Source organism: Micrasema longulum, unplaced genomic scaffold, assembly GCF_059751315.1.
Source record: "Micrasema longulum isolate JH-2025_06_02 unplaced genomic scaffold, ASM5975131v1 h1tg001534l, whole genome shotgun sequence".
In the NCBI taxonomy this organism is placed as follows: Eukaryota; Metazoa; Arthropoda; class Insecta; order Trichoptera; family Brachycentridae; genus Micrasema; species Micrasema longulum.
The window spans coordinates 36,970-47,253 of NW_028278717.1; positions in this window are offsets into that span (position 1 = coordinate 36,970).

Below are 10,284 nucleotides of genomic sequence, written 5' to 3' on the forward strand. Positions count from 1 at the left end.
TAGTTTTAACATTAGCTCAAAAGATAGCTTAGGCATACAGAAACAAAACGATGGTAATTTTGACCAAGGAGACACATTTCAATATTCCTCATCCACCGAGAGCACTCCATCTAAGAAACCTTTACGTAATAAAACTCGATCATTTAGTTCGACGCAAGAGAGTAAGAATTACAAAAGGCGGCCTTTAAGTGTTCATATTCCGGCAAACGTAGATATATTTGGTCATTTGGATTCATCAGAAAACCAATACGATGAAAGTCTCAGTAATCGCACTATGTCTTGTGATAACATAACTGTCTTAAAAGCATACAGCGGGAACGCCAGTGAGCCCAAATCATTTAACCATCTTAAACTAACGCCAATAAAGAAAGTTTCCGCTGTTTCTAGTGAAAATATTGAAAAGCTGCAGCTGGGAATCCCGAGGCATGGCACTTTTGGACGCAAATGGGGTGGACACGTAAAGTATCCCGTTACGCCTTCTAAAGTTGTTTAAACCAATCCTCTAAAAGGCCAGATGATTCTGGGAAATGCATCTTACATTACTTTTGGCAATATGCAGTCAGACGATGAACAAATTTTCATTTAATTCACTTTCTATAATTATTACTTTATAACTCTGGTCAGGATGTATTTTTAGATTTTAGTTTAACTTCCATGTATTAACATTAATGTAAATTGCTTACAATGTGATATAAATACTGAAATTTGTTAGATTAGTAAAACATCAGGCCTAAATAAAAATATGACGGCAAAATTGTGAATTAATTTTAGCGTTTTAATACAATATGAATGTTCAGAAGTCGTTTATTCGATAGGGATTTTTTGTAAATATTTGTACACTTATATAATTTTTCGTTTTCCTACTTGGCAGAACTAGAGTTGTCAACTTCTGACAATACAAGGACCAAGGATAACGCGTGTTATGACCATTAGTGATGTGGTATAATGGAGGGTATTCAGTTCAGTAATAACAATAACTGAGAGCTTCCTAGTATTTCTCTAAATTACAAGTGCCAATAATTATTATCTGTACTGTATAGTATTTGTATCATTGAATATTTTTGTCATTGTAAAGTGTTTTATGAAAGGGAAATATTTAGATAGGATGATTGTTAAGTTTTTACTAGATATTATACTATATTAAATGTAAAACAAACATTACAGTTTTGTGTAGTTATCCATTCATCATTACCATATTTGTGGCAAATCCTGTATTAGAAGTCAATATATTAACATGTGTATTAACTAGAGTAAAGGGATATGTGTTTTCTTTTAAAAATTCCCAAATTTACCACAATTGTTTTTCAACCTTTTACTGCGGTCGAATAAGTAGGTTCTAGCATCACATGAAAATTATGTACATGTGCTGTTCAAATAAATGCGCATTAACACATACGATTTCAGTTTATTATGTAGTTTGTACAATTTTCTAGAAGATTTTTCAAAGTAGCACATTTTCAATAAAATCTACCATTTTCTAGAAAAATATAGTTAAGAATTAAAAAAAAAAAAGAACTAAAAAATTAATTAAGTTCTTATAGTTTTACATAACATGACTTTAAAAGGTTATGCTCATTTAATTTTTTTTTTATTTTCAATTTTCCTGCAACATTCGTTTAATGCCACATTATTCATATAGCCTTTTAAGCATCAAAATTATTTTAAAAAATACATTTTCAAATATTTAATTTTATTTTTATAATTGTGTTATATTCATATTAACTAACATTAGTTGAAGCATGTATTTTATTTGTACCTTTATAAATGCTCGATCTACAGTTCATCGCAGTAAAACTTTGAGATGAATTTTTTAAATTACCAATAACTATTGTTACCACACTAATGTATATCGTCAAACCAAGTACATAATATGTCATTAATGTATTTAATAAATAATCAACATCATGAATACTATATTTAATGTTTAAATTTATAAATATTATCTTTGTCATGTTACATAATTTAAATAAAATCATAGATTTGAAGTGTTGTGACGTAAAAATTGTATTCCATTTATCTCTCATGAATGAATAGATTAACTTAGAGATTTTATAAACACATACAAATGTTGACTGATCTGGTACCCAATTAGTTTAAGCATTTGATGCACTAATGAAATAAACACATTTATTAAACATATTTATTTCAATTCATTTATCAAATTCTTCTACTAAATTACTTGTTCTTTAATTATGCATTTCTTGAATTTGTGAGTAGATGCATACTAATTGTTTAGCCACTTAACATAATACAGTAGGGCCTTGACAATCCGGACAAACCAAAAATAGGACCTTAGCGGATTACCAAGGCACCCGGATTGAAGCCTGCAATATTTTAATGGTTATAAAACATGTGTGTTTATGTTCAAAAACTTCTTTAATCATCAAAAGACAAGCTCAAAAATATTAACAATAGTGAATAATAAACACGCAGGAAGGTTGTGCGTTTTAAATGAAGCTAAAAAAACAGAACGCAGGTCGATAATTGACAACAGACTGCTTAGTGCGGCGCTTAATGCAGCTGAAATGCCTCCCGCCTCCCCCACAAACGCCCCCGCCCCATCCGTCTGGATCACCGTGATCATCGGATAAGGGGGGGTCCGGATTAGCGAGATCCTACTGTATTTCTAATTTTAATATGTGAAAAAAAAAACAGTGGAATGTCCCAATATTATAATCTCCTAATGCAGCAGTGATTTCAAATTCAATTAATAAAAATTATAGATTCAGTAAGATGAGAATGATTTTGAAATCATGTTTTGTAATTTATCTTTTATAATGAACTAATTGTTCTGTTTTACTTAATGTGACAGTCTTTTGTACATAAAAAACATAATTTGGTTTAAGATTATTCAATAAATTTGTATGATTTAAACTTATGTGTATTGATTAGTTTACAATTATCTTTATGGTAAAAAGACAACTATAACAATATTGAACTAGTTTTCTATAAAAAGAAATGTTTTATTGTATTATATTTTAGTATATTTTTTATCGCAGACCTGATAAAACCTGCTCCATTGTAGAATTTACTTCCTTTTTATGTGCAATAATAGGTAATTTATTTGTAAATGTTTCTACATTCACATTGAAGCTTAAATCTTCAAAGCAATCTTCATTGATTTCAATAAATTAACAGTATACATGCCTATTTGTTGTGAATTTATATTTTTTGGCTTTAATTTCTCAGATAAAACATTCCAAGTTTGCTAGTGAAAATTCTTGGTGGAAGTTCGTTGTAATTTATTATAGAAATAAATGACAACTGATACTTAAATCCACAAATTTGGAATTACGTGTGATCGGTTACATTGCTTTCGCAGCATCTTCGAGACTGATATTGTCACTATAAAATTGAATGTATTTATATGCACAAAAACAGTAAGGATAGAGAATTAGAGAGTTATACAATAATAATTGAATTGAATGACATATTTTTGTCGGAAGGACCTTTTAACAAATTGATATTATGTTATATTTTATTGAGTTTAAGTACATAAATATATTGTTGTGGCTCAGATTCTTGATTATCCCGTCTCGGTGAGGCTAAAGACTGTCAATTACCGGAAAAGTAAATGATTCAAAATATAATTAGTAAAGTTATTGCAATGGGTATTTATAGTAATGGGGAATAAATATGGGTTTGCTGTTCATTAAGTCATTCTATATCGGGTTTATTTTTTCATCTATTGATTTCAAGAATTTCTTTATATTATTATTTATCTACTTTATGGGTTTTTGAGGCAATGTGAATTATTTTTAAATCAAAGGAATTTTTATGTTATTTAATCGAATCTTTAACAATATCTATTAAAGAACATGAATATAATCATAAAAATAATTCAATTCAATTACTATTATGCATATAACATTGAAATCTCTATCCTTACTGTTTTTGTACACAAAATACATTGACTATTATAGTCAAGATATCAGTCTTGAAGATGTCGCGAAAGCGATAAAACCAGTCGCTGGTTATTCCAAATTTGTGGATTTAAGTATCACTTAATTTTTATTTCAGTAATAAATCCTGGATAAAAATACATACACTTTTGATACATTTTATTATCGTAGCTCTTTTTACTTAATCCTTTGATCAAATGTAATCCATTTATGTAATGGTTAAAAAACGACGTCAGTAATAATTTTATGAAATTAAATTGTATGTATTGAAATGTTCACTTGAAAAATTGCATATAAGACTGATCGCAGCGCATTTATGTATCTTATTTTTTTGGGAAGTCACAAAATACTTTTAAGATTTGTTTTAACGCTATAGAGATCTGATGATTTGCTTTTTTACTTAAAAAAACATGATAAGTGTTTTAGATTATACTTAGTGATTATGAAAAAGGTACTAATAAATCTTTTGAATGATATTAGTTGTTTTATTTGTATTTTTAAAGTGTTGTTATGCAATTTGAATGCAGAGATTGGATTAGTACTGGAAACAAACTGATGTACATTTAATGTCTGCTTACTTGTTAGATCGTAAGGTGTGAACAAATAGCTTCCATGCTTTTTCTGTCGGCTACCAAATTTAATGCCTCTTGCAATGTCATGTTCGTATCCCATAGCTCAAACTGCAGATGAATTTCCAGCAGTCCAGTTAAGAAAGCAGGCAATAGTGAACAATTAAAGCGGTTCCGCAGATAATATTAATAATAATAATAATAATATTTGGCTGATTTATATAGCGCCATTTTTGTGAAAAATCACCTCAAGGGCGCTTTACAATTGTATACTTGAACTTACATTCTAACTAAACTTAAGTGACATATTATATTTTCTGATTTAAAATTGAGGGTATAATAATCTAAAGAAATTAAATTTTAGATGGGATCTTAAGTGACTAGGATTGTCGATGGTTCGTAAGTTTGAAGGCAATTGGTTCCAGGCAGAGGGGCCGGCAACTGCAAAAATACGATCTCCAAATCTTGTGTTTAGAGAGTGCCGGATTTCGACAAGTGTTCCACTTTCTGAATCAAATGCTGACCTAAGATTAGCTTTTATTTGACATGTATTTTCCCTAATACAAAGGTCCGATAGGTATTTTGAAGCCATTTTATGAAGGGATTTGAATACTGTCCAGCAAAGCCTGTATTTTATTCTTTCTGGGCTTTTTGGTGGCCTAGCTAATCAAAGCAGCTCTGCTTGATGACAGTTGTCATCGAAATCTGTCTTATTTATGACAGTTGAGGTATATCACCTGTTAATAAAGCGATTGTGTAAAATGTAGAAACAAATAAAGTCGCTGCTGTGGCTTGATGCTTAAAAAATGCTGTATTAAATGCGGCTTAAGAAATGGAACCTGTATAAGACCTATTATGAGATACGGCTTTGAAACAAGGGCTGACACCACTTGAACAAAAAGCCTCCTAAGAACCAGTCAAATAAAAACTCTCCGACCCAATTCGGGAACGACAATCCGGGACAGAGTAAGAAACTCCAAAATAAGAAGGATCTGCGACGTGGAAGATGTGCGATAGGAGAGATCAAGAAGACGTTTCTGGAGAGAGCATTTGGAGAGAGCAGATTCGGAACGAGTGGTAAATATAGTAGCAGGTGCAATACCAGTTGGCAGCAGACCCCCCGGAAGACAATAAAAAAGATGGTGGGACAGTTGAACGTCCGCATCCCAGGAACAGGATCCGAGCAATAACTGGACGCAGTCCTAGAGAAAGCAGAAGAAGTTATTTAATAAATCGAGAATCGGAATCGAGTTGTGGTCCCGTGGCTAGTGTCTAGGACTCACGGCTCAAAGGTCCGTAGTTTGAATTCCACTCTACCCCAAATTAATTCCCATTTTCTAATAGTGAGTTATTTACAACTCATTGAAAATGCCCCTCAAAATTAAATATTCGGGTAAATCATAAGAATGCAAATATTTTATTTATTTTTTTAAATAAAATAAATATTTGCGTCCTTATGATTTACTAAAATATTTAATTTTGAGGGCCACTTTCAACGAGTTGTAAATAACTCACTATTAGAAAATGGAAATCAAGTTGGAGTAGAGTGGGATTCGAACCGCGGATCATCGGTCCGTGAGTCCGAAAATGCATAATGTAGAGAACATTTTCGAAACCTTAACCTTAACTTATTTCCGAGGATCGGGTGAGGTAAAATAATAGCTTACATTGTAAGGTTTTCGAAGATATTTTTTTATTGTAATGTATCGTATTATCATCGCTACGATTTTTATAAGTTTAGTATTTTTTAAATTACTTCACAAATGACGTCGCTAGTTCTCTTCGGTGAGTTGTCCTGATTGGAACGTTGACTTCCCGGAAACCGTAAATCTATAAGAACACTTTATCATTGGTTGGTTTCGGATAACCAGTGACGTCGTTCGAAGTAGTTCATTTTTATGAATTTTTCAAATCATTTTAGAAAAACATGGTTGTACATTGAATGCTTTAATTTTTACCGCTTGTTAGAAAACATTTTTACGCGATTTTGCGTAGTTTTCGAGTTATGATTTTTTTTAATGAGTTTTTGAAAATTTTCGACTGGATCGGTTTTGTAATATTTTTTTTTGGATTTCTCGAAGGTTTTTTCAAGTTTTTTTTTGTTACTCATTATTATTAAATTTTACTTTCACGCATCGAATAATCAGCTTCGTATGAAATAAAAGCTACAAAAGTTTTGACCTAAAATGCAAAATTTAAGTTCGAGCTAGTCAGACTTGAACTCTCAACTTAAAATTAAAAATCTAAAAAAGCAATTCCTTAGTTTCTGAGTAATTTTAAAAACGGCGCTAGACTCTAAGCTTGTGTAATAATACGAAAAAAATGTAGTTCCTTATAGGCTAAAAGGCTTATTCGCTGAAATTAGCCTTGAAAGACACTGAGGTGGAAAATTCCTAAGGATAATTAAGAAAAAATAAGTGTAATTAACAAAAAATAACTGAGATAAAATGGCGACACGAGTAACAGTAAACACAAGCTGAAAATGACTGAGGAATTTTCTACCTCAGTATCTTTGAAGGCTGATTTCAGCGACTAATAGCATTTTAAGGAATACTTTTTTTGTATTATTAAAAAACCTTACAGTATAGCGCAGTTTTTATGGTTACTCAGAAACTAAGGAATAGCTTTTTTAGATTTTAAAGTTTAATTTTAATTTAATATTTTGATTTTATGTTGAAAGTTCAAGTCTGACTCGCTCAAACTTAAATTCGGCTCTTTGGGTCAAAACTTTTGTAGCTTTCAATTATGTTACGAAGCTGATTATTTTATGCGTGAAAGTAAAATAAATAAAAAAATGAGTTACACAAAAAAATCCCTAAAAAACATTCCAGAAATAAAATAAAAAAATAATAACTGATCATGTCGAAAATTTAAAAAAATTAACTCGAAAACTACGCAAAATCGCAGAGCATACATGGGAGTAATTCGGATACCCCTCAACCTGAGGCACCTACATTTTACCTTTGGACATGACTTCTCCGGCCATCCTGTGTATTTTTTTATTTGAAATTCATTTATTTATTTATAAACCCCTACGGATTACATTCATTTCACAAAATATTTTTTTTCCTTTAAATTTATATTCTATGTGACATGTCTATATTATTGTATCTATTAAAAAATAAAAGGGAGGCGCCGAAATTTTTTTTATTAACGAGGCGTATTAGCATGAAGGTTAGAAACTTTCTTTATAGGCATGGGTAATGCATTCACAAAAATACACAAACTACTCGTATCTTATCCGCAATGCAAACTGTTTTGAAAACAACCAAACTGTCGTTTCTTAGAAACTCTATAAAATATATTTATTATTAAATCAAAGTTTATGTTGCTGGACCACAATTTGAGCCAAGTACTGAAAGCAAAATAGAAGAGTTACTTGGCAAGACAGAGTAATGCTACATTTTTGGCATTAGAATTGGCGCGAAAATATGTCCGCGAAATAAATATATTTTAGCCTCTACGACCCGTCATCTGACGAAACAACATAATATTTTTGTACTTGTAAACAAATATGTTTCAATAACATCTGAATTCCGAAAGAGTCTGATCTGTTTGGGTAGATAGCTGAACGTGGGTTTTGGATCCATAATAATTGTTATTCCTGCAGATAATCAATAGTAAAGATGTTTTAAAAATATCTTTGAGAGATAGGCAGGTACCTATATTGTGAGTTTTTATATAAATGGTTTGTTTTTATTTTATTGTTTTCTGTATCCCATTTTTTAAATGATTGTTATTGATATTTAAAAAAAATATTTAATCTGCATTATTTCCGTCACAGTTTTGTTTTATATATTAATTATTTAACAATATTTTGAGTTCGTCCAAATTTTTGTAGACGAGGACTGGATTCAACTCCCCGCGGAGCTGTTAATATTAACATATTACAACAGAGATGAAGAATATTTTAGAGGAGGTATTTTTTCAATTTTATTTATTCATATATATGTTACACATCCTGTGGTCTTGTCCCTTTCCCCTTCTCTATGATTACCGAATGGAGCTTCTCGCTACTATCCGTGGCCCTGTTATAGGTCCTGTCGGATATACAGATCTGGTGGCTTCTAAAAAGAATTTCAAGGCTTTTAAAAAGTTTTGTGATCATTTCGGCGAATTGATCATGTCCAATCAATTTAATCCCAGTCAGTGAAGAATTCACTTCCCTCTCTTCTCAATCCAATGAAGTACATATTATGTACTTCTGGATTACTTTCTTTCAGCACAAAGATGCTAAGGCTACCAGATTTCAGAGAGCTCCTTCGGGCAGCTTTTCTCGTTTGACAACGAGCAAATTTTCCGTGTATGTGGGCACCGCCAAGGAGACTTATGTCCTCAGATGCGGTGTGCGGTATGTGGTGGGTAAGCTATTCATATATATGTACATCACAAAATGAAATATCTTAATTCATACTTGTAGAAATAATTCAAATAATAAGGTAAAATTAGGTGTATATAAAAATAACACATAAGTGCACGTAATATCCAGAGAATAATATTTTAAAAAGTAAGAGAATCTTGGAACGAAAAACTCCCCTAGAGACGTGAAAAATGTCAAAGTCCAAAGTAATATTGTTCAACATCGAGATAGCCCTTCCAGCAGGCATAACCATTGGCAGGTTGGTCCTGTATATTGGAATGTGAAACAGTCTATGCTGACGCTGTCTGAGGTAATTATCCGGAATATAAAAGCTAATGCTCCGCATAATTTCAGGGTGGTCAATAATACCGCGCAACAATTGAAAGAAGTGCGTAGTTAAATACACGTTCCTTCTGGTCTTCAAACTGCTGTAACCGAGCATACCCTGGAGGAACTCAGTGGAATAAAGCCATGGATAATATCCGGACTCCCCCATGTAGAGAAACCGAAGAAATTTATTCTGAACCCTCTCCACCATAAGAGAGTACTTCAACTCACACGGTCTCCAAATCATCGAGCCACTCTCGAGTCTACTTCGCACTAACGAGTTATAAAGAATTCTCAGTACTCGTGTACTACCAAAAACCCTGGCAGTACGCAAGACGAATCTTAACATCTTCTACAAACTGTTTCGATCTGATCATGAAATGTCAATAATATAGAAGTCTAGGCATCTACAGGGCTTATGACCTCTCATTGGCTGGTTTAAGTGCCCACTTTACACACTGCATAACATACACCATTCTGCCCATATTTCAACATGATAAATCCACCTTGTCCATGAAGAAGTATAGAAATTGAAAAAAAAATTTTTTTTCAGGCGTTGTCTAGTATGTAGGTGAAATAATTCAATTAGATGAATCTCACCCGCATAAATAAAGGTTTCAGCCCCTTTACTTCACGAAAATCAACAGATGAAAGAATTGAAGGAATATGGATGTTCAAATATGAGCAGAATGGTGAATATTACACACTGTGGCACAAGTGGCCACATAAACCAGCCAATAACATGTCATAAACCCTGTAGATGCCTAGACTTCTATATTACCTTCTCTAAAATGTTCTTCGTCTCTGTTGATTATTAATGTTAAATAATTGTTAATTTAAATTATTTTACATTGTTATTAATGATTCAGTTGAAAAAACATGTGATCATACTTAAAAGGAAACGCGGTCGGAATTTTCTTCATACAAACGTATTCCCGTATTTTCTTCCTGGATTATAATAATTATTATTTTGTTTTATTTTTGTACATAATGTTATTTGTACATTGGTGGACTTATTGCCAAATGCTAATTTGTTCCAAACAACCAATAAAAGAAAAGTTTAATTTTTGCAATTCACAAGTCGGGTTGTGGTCCCGTGGCTAGTGTCTCGGACTCACAGACCAAA